This window comes from Podarcis cretensis (assembly GCF_951804945.1).
Source record: "Podarcis cretensis genome assembly, chromosome: 11".
Classification (NCBI taxonomy): Eukaryota; Metazoa; Chordata; class Lepidosauria; order Squamata; family Lacertidae; genus Podarcis; species Podarcis cretensis.
In genome coordinates this window covers 24,970,401-24,986,101 of record NC_137180.1, presented here as the reverse complement: position 1 = coordinate 24,986,101, position 15,701 = coordinate 24,970,401, and positions in this window count along the sequence as shown.

Below are 15,701 nucleotides of genomic sequence, written 5' to 3'. Positions count from 1 at the left end.
TACAGTAACAATGAAAGTGTCTTTGTCAAGAAAAGTGCCCTTTTTATAGCCTAATGGAAATAATATTGGGGATATCTCAGTATCTGTGGAATTACGTGCAATCCTTAGTTATATGTGAGATTGGAATCTCTAGATTTTAATGACAGAATGTAAACACTCACTGAGAGAGAACACCTGTCCCAATTAAAAATACCCTTCCTATTAAAATAATGTGGGACACGGTGTGTTCATCCTTAATTGATACTGATCTGGGACATGAAGTTTCAGTGTAATATTCCACAATTAGCTTCACAGATCTCTTTGCTAGCTCCGCGCCATGAATACCTTTGGTGAGTTAAACCTTTAAGAAGTCATTCAGAGGGGATTCAGGCATTATTCTTTAATGAGTACTAAAAGTGAAGTCTATAGTGGAGGGGAGAAAACAGTACTAAAGCTAATCACACTCAGAGTCTCACAGGGAGACTTCATTTGTGAATTTCCCAAAAGAAGGATGGCACAGCTGTCATGGGTTCATGACTCCCCAAATGCATTTCTTTTTCTCTTCATTAATCTGTCACTAATTCAATCTATCATGCCTGTGTTATAATCATATCTTACATTTCTCTCCATTACAGTGGAACAAATTACAACATTCCTCATTTCAAAAAGTCTCTGCTATTATTTCTGCTGTCGATACCATGTTCATGTTAAGGTGGGTTTCCCCCCTCCGCGTTCTCTCCCGCTTAGGTAAATATATGAGGGCTATTATAATGAAGCTCAATGTAGTTGAGATGGAAGTGTCAGTGATGGGTGGTTTAGCTGACCCTGAAGATGGTGTGCAAGCTGCTTTTGTGAAGGTTGCATTCCTTCTTAAGGATCAGGATTTGCAGTTTGGAGGTGTTTCTGGATGGCATCCCGGATGCCAAAGAAGACATCTGTGGCCTCATTCACCAACTTCAGTTGGTATGCAAGCTATGTCTCCCCCATCGGAAGAAAGGTAGCATGACCACCATCCATGCCTTACTAGCTTCCAGGTTTTGTGGAGCTGCACTTGAAACGGATTTGGAAGCTACTGCATGTCAAAATGTGATTAAAGGTAAAGGTAAAAGGACCCCTGACAGTTAGGTCCAGTCGCGGACGACTCTGGGGTTGCGGCTCTCATCTCGCTTCACTGGCTGAGGGAGCCGGCGTACAGCTTCCGGGTCATGTGGATAGCATGACTAAGCCACTTCTGGTGAACCAGAGCAGTGCATGGAAACGCCGTTTACCTTCCCATCGGAGCGGTACCTATTTATCTACTTACCCTTTGATGGGCTTTCGAACTGCTAGGTTGGCAGGAGCAGGGACCAAGCAATGGGAGCTCACCCCGTTGCGGGGATTCGAACCACAACCTTCTGATTGGCAAGCCCTAGGCTCAGTGGTTTAGACCACAGCACCACTCGCGTCCCTCAGTGCCACCCACGTCCCTACAGTGCCACCAGCGTATTAATCAGGACATGGAATGTATTATTCTGGTGCTGAGAGATCTGCATTCCATCTCAGTCTGATTCTAGGCACAATTTAAAATGTTCCTAATTATCAATAAACACCTTCCTTTGGTGACAAAGATATCTGAAGGATTACTTTCTCCTGTACGAACTTCCTGTGATCTTTTATCTTGGACCTTTTTGCAGGCACACCCTGCCATCAAATGTATATGGGTATCAGTAAGGGAGGGACAGGGTCTTCTAAGTGATTGTACCCAAGTTATGGAGATGATTGTCCTGGAACTGGAAAATTAAAGCTGTTTATTCAGTGAAGCATTTAGAAAGTATAAATTACTGATTTACTTTATTTAAGTCAACTATTTATATTTGAATCTGTATTTGTTTTGAGATATCTTGTTAGCTGCCTTGCATAATTTCAGCTAACAGGTGTGATATATACTAAAAGAAATTATTTGAGGGTTCAGTATTATCAAGAAGCATTAAAAAAAAATGTAATGAAAAGCTGAGATTTAAAACAGAATCTGCATATGTGACAGAATGGGCCATAGATTTGTTCAAAAGAAAATACAAGTGGGATGGTGAGACAGATAGATAGATAGATATAATCTTCAGTTCTTGATATTCAATGGGCTTGCCACCTATATGCAGGGCATATGGAATTAATGGTCCCCATATTTCTTCCCAGGTGGAAGAAGGATCTTTGGAAGGGCGAATTCTGTGTCTGCATACACACCATACATTTGAAGCACATGACTTCTCTGAAGAATCCTGAGGTGCTATTTTTCTAGAAAAAGAGGTGCCAGATCCCTTGTTCTCTTCTAATGGCAATGGCACCCACCTAAGAAATGCTGGAACTGAGTTCCAGCCAGTTCCAGCTGGGGGGGAGCCTTGATTAAGGGTGCTAGTTCTGTGAGACTAAACCGCAGTTCCCAGGATTCTTTGGGGAAAGCCATGTACAGCTGGTGCACAGCTTAGGTGTCCCAGCAAACTAGACCTAGTATACAGATCGCATTCATATCCTGCTTACAGTTTGAGCCCACTCCTATGTAGCTTTAGGTGCAAGGTATGGATGTTTGAAAATAGCTTTCCAGTTATATCACAGAGATGTCAATATAAAGCTGAGGTCATAATGGATTTATCAATGCCCATGTATCACAGCAGTAATATCACCCACTCCCACTTAATAATCTCTTGCCAAACTTCCCAGAGATCTTATTCATCTTTTATCTCTGGAGTAAATTATTTGTGAATCGTCGCTTAATGGCTTCATTCGTAAACTTGCTGAACTTGCAAATGAGTTGAACTAGCTTCTGTAGTCATTCAAGTATCTCATTTGTATCCTTCCATTCAACAATATCAGGATAGTGAACATGGAATTCTTCTGTTTTATCATCAAGCTAACCCTGTGAATTAGATGAGTAGGCTGAGAAATCATGATTTACCCAAAGCTCACACACTTTCCCCCCTTCGCTTTCTTCCACTAGTGCTTCCAGTTTCAATGAACCTCAGTTTACTGTTATATTCAGACCCCAAACTGTGGTTAATATAAATATGGTTTGTTGCCTTGTTTTAAACAGACTAAATCTATAATCATAATTTGTCAGGCTTGGATGACATGATGAGTTGTGGTTAATTGAAAACAGAAGCAAAAGTTTCCAAATTCCTTTTGGCTCTTCCAGAAGAAAATGGAGAAGGTGGGAAGTGTGCAAGCCTAGGGAAGCAGTGTCTAGGCTCATACCTGTAATGATAAATCATTGTTTACTGTGATGTCTGAACACAACCAATCACATGCATTGAAAAGACGAAAACCTACTTTATGTTGAATGCAAACCACCACATAACAGCACAGCAGAACTTCAAAGAACTGCAAGCAATTTATCTATGTGCAATGTCTTCCCAGCTTTGCTTGAGTAAGTAGAAGCATCCTGCTGGCTCCTGATCTGTTCGCTTTTCCAAAATGATGACCAGAGATGCAAGCAGCATGGCAAACTAAAGCTCTTGGGGGCCTATCAGAATGAGGCTTAGCAGCCCAGCATCCATATAAATCCTAATGTCTCAATGCAACATTTGTTTTTCCCTTTTTGCTTTGAGCAGTTAGCTGAACATAAGACAAACACGCTTCTGAGTCTGCACCATTAGCTTTATCCACATAAATGTCCTCACAGGCTATTCAGCCAATCATTAGTTAGCATCTTCCTTTTGTACGATATGTGAATATTCCACACAGTTATGCCTCTCCTATTACTCTAAAGTCTCTCACTGTAACCATTCCTTTAGGGGGAGAAATGCCTCCTTTTTACAAAGTTGCTTCCCTTTTTCTAACAGAAAGTTACTGAAAAACTACTGCCTGGAGTTTAGCACACACATACACTGTTTTTAAAATCATCAATATTTGCTTTGAAATTGCAGCCATATATATACTGGGCAGCTAACTTAATAATTTTTAATTCAATTAATTGTTTTTCTTTCAACCAATCAGCCAACTCAATAAAATAAATAAATCAGTCACAATATGTGACTTTATGAGAATGTTGTCATTATTATTCAAATGGAAATATGGGGAAATCATTGTTTAGAAAATAAATGCATTGCCTGATCAAAAGTTATAAATAGCTGCTTACAATATCTGTATTAAACTATGATTAATGCAGTAACTGATCAATTGCATTGAACAATTCATCCATGACTGAATTATTATTACTATTTCTTCTTAATGTAATTGGTCCAGATAAAGTTATTCCATTTGTAGGTAATTTTAAAAAGTTTACTTTTAAGTGTGATGTTTTACAAAAGTCGGTAATAAATGAAGCCCAGGCTGTTTTTAGAAAGGGACTTCAAGCTTACAGCTGTCACATAACATTTTCAAGATCTGCCTTAATCCCGGGGCTAAAGTCTCTCTTTTTTTTAATTCAGAGAAAGCTGCTGTTTTAATTAATTAGCAGCTGGGGCTTTAAGGGGATGGCTGAAATCAAAAGCACCTTAGTAAAGCTAGAAGAAAGTTCAAGTTTGTACTGGAGAACATGAGATCTTCTTTTCTTGTTTTGTGTGCCTACTGATCCAAATTGATTTAAGAGTTTATTTATTATCATCAGCCATGTCTAACCCAATGTTGTGGCACTCTCAGTGATCTGCTACCTCAGTGCAGCTGCTCACAGCATCTAGTTGACAGAGATTAAGAGATATGAGAGCCGTTCTAATTAGGAGCTACTGATGAAAATTCTGAAGTATTGAGCATTCTTATGTCTACAAGGTTAGACACATTTGCCTTCCTGTGGATGAGAATGCATATTTCCTCTTCCCATCTTCCAGCTATTGGGAAGGGGAGGAAAGCTGTGACCAGTGGGACTTTCTCGTGAACATCGAGTGATGTTCCCTAAAGTGTTCTGTCCAGAAAGTGGCTCTGTGCTTACACTATTGCAAGGCAGAACAACGAGCAGTAGAAACATTCATGCTTGCTCAGAAATAACACCCATGGAATTCAGTGGGACTTATTTTGTAGGTAAGAAGACAGCTGGTCAACCCAGGGATGAAATTAGGTAGGCAAAGAACTTCTTCCCAGTAGCTCACTCTGATTTATCTTCCTTGTTAAGTGCAACAATATCCAATACAGATATTTATCTTGGGACTTCAGCCACACCCATTATCCTCAAGGGTATTTAGATGTGTTTTTTTTTCTTTTGCTTCTGCCTACAAAGCAGATAGGTTCAATATTCTTCTTACAGCAGCTGACAGTAATGGCTGTTCAACCATGGAACAGACTCCCTCAGGAGACTGCAAACTCTCATTCATTGGAGGTTTTTAAGTAGAGGTTGGGTGGCCATCTGCCTTGGATGTTTTAGTTGAGATCCCTGCATTGCCGGGGGTTAGACTATATGGCCCTTGGGGTCCCATCCAACTCTACGATTCTATATAAAAGTTAGGTGTGTTGTATCTCTTTCTTGTTACTGCTAATTTTAACCAACTTTGAATGCTTTAAAACACCAGTTTTTAACAGTTCTCCATCCATGATTTTAATATTTTGTATCATATTTTTGTAACCACTTAGTTTTCTTAAAATTATGAGGTATATACATTTTATTAAATAAATAAAGTAAATAAGCATTGCCATATTCTCTTCCTCATCCTGGCACCATTCACAAGAACGCTCCGCATATTTTCTGTTCGGTACTATTTCTTCCACATTGTTAACGCCAAAATTCTTTCATCTGCAGTATTCCATTTGGATTTGTTCTCTTTTTTTAAGGAGCAACATGTCCAACTGAGAACTTTTATTCCATTTTAAAAAAAGCATTAGCTGAAAATTATGAATTAGGATATCCTAAACTTTTCCACGTTGCAATATAAAACATCTAAAGCAGCCTAATGTTCAGTCTTACCAGGATTGGAGTCATCCTAGCAAGTAGCTTGCAGAAACAGGAATGCTTCATACTCTAAGTAGTCAAATAAATATGCAAACACTCAGTGCTGGAAGAAACCTCACAGGATAATTCTCTTCCTGACAAACTGCAAAGATAAGATTCTTTCCAGCTACTTACTATTGTAATTAAAATATGGGGTGCATTATAGAATCCATATCAAGGCTGAGAACCAAAATGGAAGGGATCGCAGGCAGCAAATTAATTAGTTATTATCTGGTTTCCAGATCACAAGGGAAACTCTGTTCTTCAAGCTATCATTTGTGACATGCCAACCTTGTGTTTGCAAAAGGTATCACTTTGGGCCATGTTACTGAATAACGGGTGAGACATACAAGATGACAGCTTGATAAGTCAGCTTGATATCTCCCTTCCTACATAACAAAAGCGAGAGATTCCTTAAGGGGGAAATTTGTGGGGTTGGGGGAGAGATGCTTGTCCAGGAAATCAGGTTGAGGCATTCCAGTATAAAGCCTCTGAGCACTTTATCCCCTACCCTTACATACAAAAAAGTCTATGAATCACTTTCTATCAATCAGCAGAGAACTGGAATTTTTAGAAGCTGTCGTAAAGTGAGCTGCATAAGACCTTTTGGGATAGATTAAATTTGTGTCTCCTTCTGGATTTTTCCATATATCCGGGCACTTTTAGATTGTTAAGCTCTTCCATACCGTCCAGCAAGACCCGTTTTATGATAACATCTCATAAATACATAACTCTTTGTTTTCTCTCTCCGTATATATATATAAGCTTTTATAAGAACAAATTTAAAATAATAATGAGAAAAAACTTTTAACATATCTAAATATGAGATTCTCTGACTTCGCCCCATCCCCTGCATAGGTCCTTAAAATATTTTTTTCTAAAACTACATAACATTACGTTCTCCACAGTTTTTGTCTCTCTAAATTATCTGTATCTTTCATTTCCTAACAAGTTATTTTTAAAGTCCAGCTAACATTTTTATTTGTTTACAATGGTCTCCTAAGTAAGTGATAAATTTTCCCCATTCTTTTTAAAAGTCATTATCTCCTTGATTCCTGAGTCTCCCAGTCAGTTTGCTCTTTGCTCTTGCTGCGTAGTAAATTTGTGCTCGGTGCTTGAATTTGTCTAAGTATATGCCCTGCCATAACACAAAATGGCTGCCGCAGAGGTGTGGCATAACATCAAATTGCTGCCACATCCAAAAGAGCGGGAAAAGAAACAGGACAAAATGCAGTAGGTCTGCTGTTCTGTCCTGCTCATAGAGAAGCTCTTTGAACCTCTCCTCTGTTCATAATGGATGAAAAGATACGTATCGAATCCTGGCAGCCAATGAAATGTGGCCATGTTTAAGAAGGTGTGCCCAGTGTAGGAAAGGCTAAAGCAGTACTGAGGGAACTGAGTGAGAACAGCAGTCTTTTCTTCATTGTAGATTTGTGAGTGGATATTTGCTGAGATTTTTGCAGACTCCATTGGAAGGCTTGGTGGGTACACTGGTTTTGGTGGGTGCTGTTGGCAACCTCTGGTGTACACCTCCATGCACACATTGGTGTGCAGAAAAAAATGTAAGCAATGAGGCTTTAGGGAAATGAAATACAAAAAGAAATGCAGACTGTGATAGCAGTCTTAAAGCTTATGTAAAATAATTATGGTGACCGTTCACAAAACAATATTGTTAATAATATAGATATTCTGGCACTGGCAAACCAAGAGATACCTATAGAATACCCATTATCTTAACTGAGGCCACATATGATAGAACTGAACTTCTTGATAAGTTGTAATTCAACAGATCCTGCTGGAGTCTCTTTCTGAAATTCCTTTATTCAATAATGGCTACATTCAAGTCAGTAACAGAACACCAAACGCTCTCCTACTGATTTCTGAATATTGCCTTTTTTGTCTGAGATTTGTCTGCATTTATTCTTTTGTGTAGAAATGAAACTGTTTGCCCTGTCTGTAGAATCCAGAAGGGAAGTAATTTAGTTTTTGGAAAGTGCTCCTAAGAAATTTCAAGTATGTTTCTTTTTAAAAGGAAAACTTTCAAACTTTTTAGGTAGTCATTTAACTTTTCTGAGGTACATCCTCAAAGCAGTGCTTCATAATTTATTTACACTACTCTAGCTAGAAAATGAACCCATTAACAACCCTTAGACATGAAGAAGGGCTAGGCTTTTTGATCATCATGCAGTGGTTTCCCATTCCATCTTGCCAGTCTACTAATCATGGTATTAAATAATGTTCTGGCTAAACTGTACATTTGTCACTCCAGGAACTGTCCTGGGGTGGTCTCCTTAAAAATTAAAAAATACCTCTATATCTTTATTCATTTCCATATAGAGGGCAATCTGTGACATTCCGTCAGTATAAGGATTATTGTTTGAGCAACAGAGTTGCGGGGTAATTGGGGTTTTTTTCATTATTATTATGTATTTTGTGTTCTTATTTTGTATTTTTATGCTGTGAACAGCCCTGTGGTTTTTGGTGAAGGGTGGTAAAAGAAAGAAAGAAAGAAAGAAAGAAAGAAAGAAAGAAAGAAAGAAAGAGGTGTGTGTTATAAAAGGAAATAACATGAATGGCCAAGCCAAAAGCATGAACGCCAACAGGGGTAGATCCCATCCAGACTGCTTGCTAAAGACTTTTTACAGTACTAAATGGGAGCGATAGATTTGTTTCCAGAAGCCTTTAGAAATGTTAATCCTAATTGCAAAGTAATAACCATTTTCTGTCTCTAGACAGGTGTATGCCCTCCCTCGATTTTTTAAACAACATAATTGTTCATCTGCCCCTGCAGTGTTATTGCCAAAAGAAATACAGAAACAGGCGCAACACACACTGAATGTATTATGTTATAAATTGACAACATCCCTAGAGTTATCATGCACCTTCGTTCCAAAGCTAATGGCATGTTATTGTTCTGCCAGAAACAAAGTCTCTTCTGAACCTGCGTGTGAATATTCTGCATCTTACATTATTTCCCATGAACACCCTGCCCTCTGGAACTGCTTGCTGCAGAAAGCCCATTAGGACGTGACTTCAAAACACACAGTCAGGACTCGTGGTTGTTTCAGTTAAACATTCTTTAACATTTTACAAAATAAACATAAATGAAAAAGCGGAGGAAGAATCAGCAGCCCTCCAGGGATTATTTTCTCTTCATGATATATCATTTTAGCTTCTTCCTTTAATTGTTTTATTATAGGTCTTTAATGCAATCCTCTAAACTAAAGGCTTATTTAAATATCAGCAGAGAGATCGGAAAGCCTTGAGAATGACAGCATAAACATTCAGGTTTCCTGGTCTTCTAGTGCATAAAAGCAGAAGCAATTTTATTGGCCAGCAAGAGGGCAATCCTCTGTGTAACCCTCATCCAGGAAAATTTGAATGAAAATGCAGAAAACAAGAAAATAAGAGGTGATTGCTGGATCAGGCCAATGGTCCATATAGTCCAGCATCCTGTTCTCACAGTAGCCAATGAGATGCCAGTGGGAAACCGGCAAGCAGGATTTAAGCACAGGAGCAGTCTCCGCTCCTGCGGTTTCCACAGCAACTGGTACCCAGAAGCTTACTGCAGAGCAGAGCAACCATAACTAGTTGCCATTGATTGCTTTGTGTTCATTGAATTTGCCCAATCCTCTTTCAAAGCCATTTTGAAAGAGGCTTTTAATGGCTCTTGTAGATGCAAGTTCCACAGTTTAACTACACGCGGCATTAAGTACTTCCTTTTATCTGTCCGGAACCTTCCAAAATTCTGATTTATTATATCTATTTATTATATTTGCAGCTTTCCTCCAGGGAGCTCAAGGTGGACTGCATAGTTCTCCCTATTTTATTTTATTTTATTTTAAATGATATTTATTAGAAGTTTAAAAAATTACAAAAAAGAAGGAAAAAAGACAACAAAAAATTTAACAAAACATATGTTACAATACATAGAAGAAGAAAAAAACATAAAAACCAATACAGCAATATCAATAAAAAAGATAAAAAAACAGAACCAATGTTCCATATCTTAATCTTCCAATTACTTGTTTCATCGACTTCCTCACACCTCCCTTTTCGTATTCTAGTTTGATTATTTGTTTCAGCAAATTCTTTCCATCTTTCTCAATTTTTATTAGGTAATTTGTCTTAACAGTCTAACCTATTAATTAACTCAACAAATCCTTTCCATCTTTCACAATATTCTGTCATTCAGTTTGCCTTAATTTACTTTAACCTTATCTTACCATAAAATACCTTAAAGCTTAAAACTTAATACTTATTTATACATAACTCCTTATATCATTTCTACTAAAGCCAAATAGTTTCATTCCAACGTTTTTCCTAATACTCATTAATTTTGCACTAATTCCCAAAGTAAATCTTTAAAAACTTTCTTCCAATCTTCATCCAGCGTCTCTTTTTCCTGGTCTCAGGTTATGTCAGTCCTTATTGTCCATTTCTTCTAGTCGATCAACCTGGTAATCTTGTGTCCAAGGCTCTTAAGTCTCTTCCATGTCCCTTCTGCAGATCTTCTTCTTGTTTGTACTTGCACTTTACCTTATCTTTTGTTGATCTCTTTCTTAATTTCTTTCCTTTCTCATTGAGGAGTAGGTCTCGGGGATGTTCCAACTTGAAAATATCTCCATCTCTCCTCAGCAGATCGGCCCATTCCCCACAGTCCCATTCCCCACAGTCAACAGTGTAGTCCAGAAAATATTTAAATGCATGTTTCAAAGTCCCTCCAAACTTAAGGGCCCCCACAACTCCAGACCCCCCCCCCGGCCCACTCCAGATTCAACCTTCAACCACAACGACTTATGCTCCTGTAGGGCCTCGGGCTTCTCCATTTGTATTACTTGAGGTTCAACAGCAACCTCCTCCCTTATCTTCTGCGTTTGCACTTGCTCTATCAAATCAGGTTCTTGAGTTGGCACCTGGATGATTTCTGTATAAGTATTCACTGTTTGTCCAAAGTTTTTGACTGCAACAGTCATCAAATCCATCTTCTCATGCATCTGCTCCAACAAAGCGCTTGTCTTGCAGAAAGCAAGCACCAAAACTTCTTCCAAACACATTTTTGTTCAAGGTCACAGTCTGTTCCCAGGATCCTAATCACCACAGCTGGAAAGTCCCCAGATCGACTCCAGCAACAATTTAACAAACTCCCTCTAGAGGAGACAATTTCTATTTGTATCCATCTTTTGAAAGCAGATCCAACAAAAGAAAGTTACTTTCATTTTTCGAGTTTTTGGTTTCTTTTAAATGCAAAAGGCAACACTGGAGATAGTTTGTTTCTCTTCTTTAGCTATCTGTCAAAAGATGTTCCTTTCACAGTCAATGAACTTCACCAAAAATCTCTGTCTCTGACACCCCGTTCCCAAGTTTGAGACGGTGGAAATTTATCTTTCTTTACTCTCTCTCCTGCAGGCTTAAACAGTCAAAATTCCCCCTCTTTACTCCTGCTTCCAAGAGGGGTATAGATGGTTAAAACAGGAGGAATTTTAGACCTTTATGAACAGCATTCCAGACTTTAGCTTGCACAGTTTTTGCTTCAAGCTATTTATAAAAGCGGAAGGCGGACTTCCTGTTTAGGACCTTCCCGCTTGAGTGCCAAATTAAAATGTTTCTTAGCCCAATTTTCCGTTCTACTCACGGGTACTTGTTTTAGAGTCCAATTGTCCACAGGAAAAAGTCAGCGCTCTCCGGCAACGACTGTGCGGCTTCACTCTGTAAAAATAGCAGTCAATTCAAAACACCGCACCACTCACCCCACGTCGCTTCGGATCCCCGAAAAAGGGGTTTCCTTGCGTGTAGGGGGGGCGCTCCTGGTGTCAGCCGAATCCCACGTTCCCAGGCTTCCTCCGCCTGGGATTTTTAAAGGGTCTCCGCCTTCGCCGCGGCGGCAAGACCTGATTTTCACGGAGCAGGTTCCTCTGAGTCAGAGGAATTCTGCCATTGCCGATGGCGCTAACCCGGAAGTCTCCCCTATTTTATCCTCACAGCAACCCTGTGAGGTAGGTTAGGTTGAGAGTGAGTGACCGGCCCAAGGTCACCCAGTGAGCTTCCTGGCAGAGTTAGGATTTGAACTCTGGTCTCCCAGGTGCCTGTCCAACACTTTAACCACAACACCACACCGGACTATGTTCTGTTCTCCATATCCAAATAAACTTTGGTATACTGAACACAAATGACAATTTTCTGAGTGTTATTACTGCTGCAATCAATGTCTAATTTCCCCTCTCTCAGCCTGTAGCATATTCACTGTACTCTCTTTGGTGCCTGCTAAAAACATTTTTGTCCAGATAAACCTCTCCAGATGTGTAGGAAGTTGAGGAAATGTTAATCTGTTTTAATCTGTATGTTTTAAAGTATGGTTGCATTTTTGGTTATTCTATTATTTTCACTTCTTGTAAACTGCTTTGAGCTTCTTCTTATTTTACAACCAATCGTTGCATAAATTTTATGAAATAAACTAAACTCTGTTTCGGTGCAGAGATGTCAGAGGAAATCCAGCCTTGGATTTCACTGTCTTTCCAGCTCTTTGTCTTTGAAAATATTTGAGACTGACAGGTCAGAAATGTTAATAACATATTCTGAAAAATGCTACGGCTTACTTGAGCCTGAATTAATACCAGCATATTCACATTAACGCCGACCTCCTCAAATTACAAAGATAAGTCATATTTCTTTTCTGTCTCCTGCCATTGTTGATACCAAAGATTGTACATCTGAAGGAAGGGAAGTGGGGAGGGGGACAGAAACACCCTCCACATGACACTTTATATGTGCAGCAGGGAAGATAGTCAGACCATGACTTCTAAACTGTTCTTCACATTAGGGAGCTGAAAGGACGGTTCTGTCTGTGCTCACCCGAGTCTGGGAGTTCATTTCTCCAGTAACAGTGACACAACGATGGCTCCAATTCCTAAAGATGACAATCCAAGGGCAAATGACAGGAGTGAACAATGGTGGACTTTTAACACACAACAAACCTGATGAGGTCTCAATAGAAGGGATTCCTCCCGCCTCCTTTTTGCTCAGCAGTACACCTTTGTTACAAAAGGAGAACAAGCTATATCTTGTCTCCCTGGCATCAGAACAATGTATTCAAAACAGAAGAAATCTCTAATTGGTTTTCTTTGCTCTAAGGGTCACTGTACTTATTAAAGAAAGAGTATATCGGGCCATTTCTGTAATGACATAGAGCATTAAACTAAACCAACCAAATAAAATAGCTAGTTAGAGCAATGAAAAGGTGTGTGGGAAATAAGAAACCATATCTACCTTTTCTCTAAGGGCTCCACCGGGGAACCTATTTACTGAGCTGTTGTCCTGATTTGTCTGCAAAGCCCTAACGCAAAGGTTAGATTATGTCCGAATTTTACCAAGCAGCCATTTGGTATTTGCTTGTGTAGAGGTTATATAACAATGAGCCTTCCTACTGCGTTTATCCTGATTTGCTTGCACACAGTGACATCCAGTGAAATATTTCGTAGGAGAATAGTTGGGACCAGAGGTGCCAGCTTGCAAGGGCAATGGGGGGGAAGCATAGCGATGTCCCACATGTGAGCATTGCTCCTTCCTAAGCCAGGCAGAAGCTTTCCAGGCTTTGGTTATGCAGGCGCAAGACTTTAATACTTTAATACTCTAATTTACCGTGAACATTTAAGGGACTACCCTGGTCCCCGAAGTCCACTGACTGCACACCACTGCTTGCATGGTAGATACGGCTATGAATGGCTACTGGTCGCAATGGCTATGGTCTGCCTCCACAGTCAGGCTCGTTCTTATGGTGTTGATACATCATCCTGTTAATTATTCCTTCATTCAACCCTTTTCAATATATATTTCCCATCACTTCCTAACACGTTGTGGCTGGGCTTCAGAGTCTGTAGCATGGTTCCAAAGGACGCCATGCCACTCCAGTCACTGAACTCTGTGGCTTGCCCTGCTGGTGTCTGTCTTCTTCTTCTCCTTGTGGCAGTCATTCATTTGCAGTGGGAAGATACACAATATCTTTCTGAAGGCCAGCAAGCATCATGCAGCACATATAGCGAGGCTGGAGACTGCAAATGTGGTCCACAGGCTGCAGGTTGCCCATCTCTGAACTGGTCCTACTCAATGCAGGAAATCCAGAGCTAGATTATCCCCAGTAAACCTCCATCTTCTCCCTCTGAAGACCACCATCAACAGACAGTGCACCATCCCTCTACTTAAAATACTTTATAATTAAATCAGAACATCTAATGTCTAGATTTTTAGTAGACGCCTCTAAATTAGTAGCTTACACTTGACATTAGTGATGGAAATCATACTTTAATTTATCAGGGGCATTATCCAGAGGATTTGGGGAACAATTAAAGCCAACAAATCTCAACTGTACCTTTGCCAAGCAGTAACACTAATATTGGCCACCAGGAAAGTTCATCACATGGGAATTTGAAATACACATTGCAACATAAAGGGTGCTTTGATCATAGTTACAATCTATAGTCTATGGGCTTTTTTTATGAATGAAGTCTTCATAGGCACACATCAACGAAAGTGTACTTTTTTGGCTCACCAAAGTAAAAGAGTTCTGAAATGGTTTATGTTTTAACTATTGCCCGAAGACTGGAAAATGCCTCTCACAGAATTCCACCAGGGTCTATTTGCCTAACTGTGAATCTCCAATTCTAAAGCATTTGATAATTTCATTGGACCTCATGCTGAGGAGAGCCTTCCCTAAGTGCAGTATGTAACCTCTGCCAAGCTATTCTGTGAAGCGCCCTGAGACCTTCAGTTATAGGGTGGTATATAAATTCTTCTTCCTCTTCTTCTTCTTATTTGTGGAGCCCTTAATATACCTTCATTTGGAACTTGGCATTTCCCACCTAGTGCCAAAATTGAGTTCGGCCCTTTATTATGCTAGTTGAAGGGGAAAGCGACACATTTATGGACAGTGTTAAACATCTGTTGGTACGTTCTTGCCTTTGCGGTATTTTTCATCCCACTTCCATTACCAAAAGATCTTGCGCTAAGGAGGAAAGCACCACTTGGCTGCCAATTTTGTATGACTTTTGAAACCTCAACTCCTTTACTTTTGCCTGCAGCTAAGTGGTTGCAGTAAACACAGCCTCCTGGATGATAAACTCAGAGTTTTATTCATCCCCTGTGTTGTCCTACACACTGAATGAAACCCACAGCTGTAGCTCTGTTTTACCATATTATTTTGTGCTGGTTTCTTTTTTTAAAAAAAGTAGATCAGAAGCCAACAGCTTAGTATCCTGGAAAACTTAGTTTCTCAGATTGTTATGGCTCTCCAGTTCTTAAACCATTAGATACTGAGTGTGTCATACAGATGGTGCATTCATTCCCTGTGGAGTGATGTTGCTGTCAGAAGCACTGTACCAGATGTACAACTAAGGAGCACAAGTGTTCGTGGCTGGAATAGAAATTCTAGGAAGAAGCAAGGAATGAGATAAGAAAATTAAATGACTCAGTTCTTAATGGTATCATGACTGGTTTTCCACTATTGCAATTAAACACTTAATTGATGCTAAATATTTTGATCACATATGCATTTGTTTGTGTAGGGTGTTTTGCATATGAATACAAAGCAAGTAAATTAGCATAATATATGGAGCAACTCCTGTCGGTTTATGAGCGGAAAGGATTTTGAATAAAACAGGAGCCTGGGTTGAACTAGACGACCCTTGTCATCCCTTCCAGCTCTACAATTCTGTTCTTACAATTCTATTCTTACAATTCTTCTAAGCAGAAGGGAAAGGTAGTTAGACACAGCGATATAGATGTAAAGCTAAGCTTCTGTCTTCTATCACTTCCCTCACTGTGAAAATTGAAGTAACGGGGA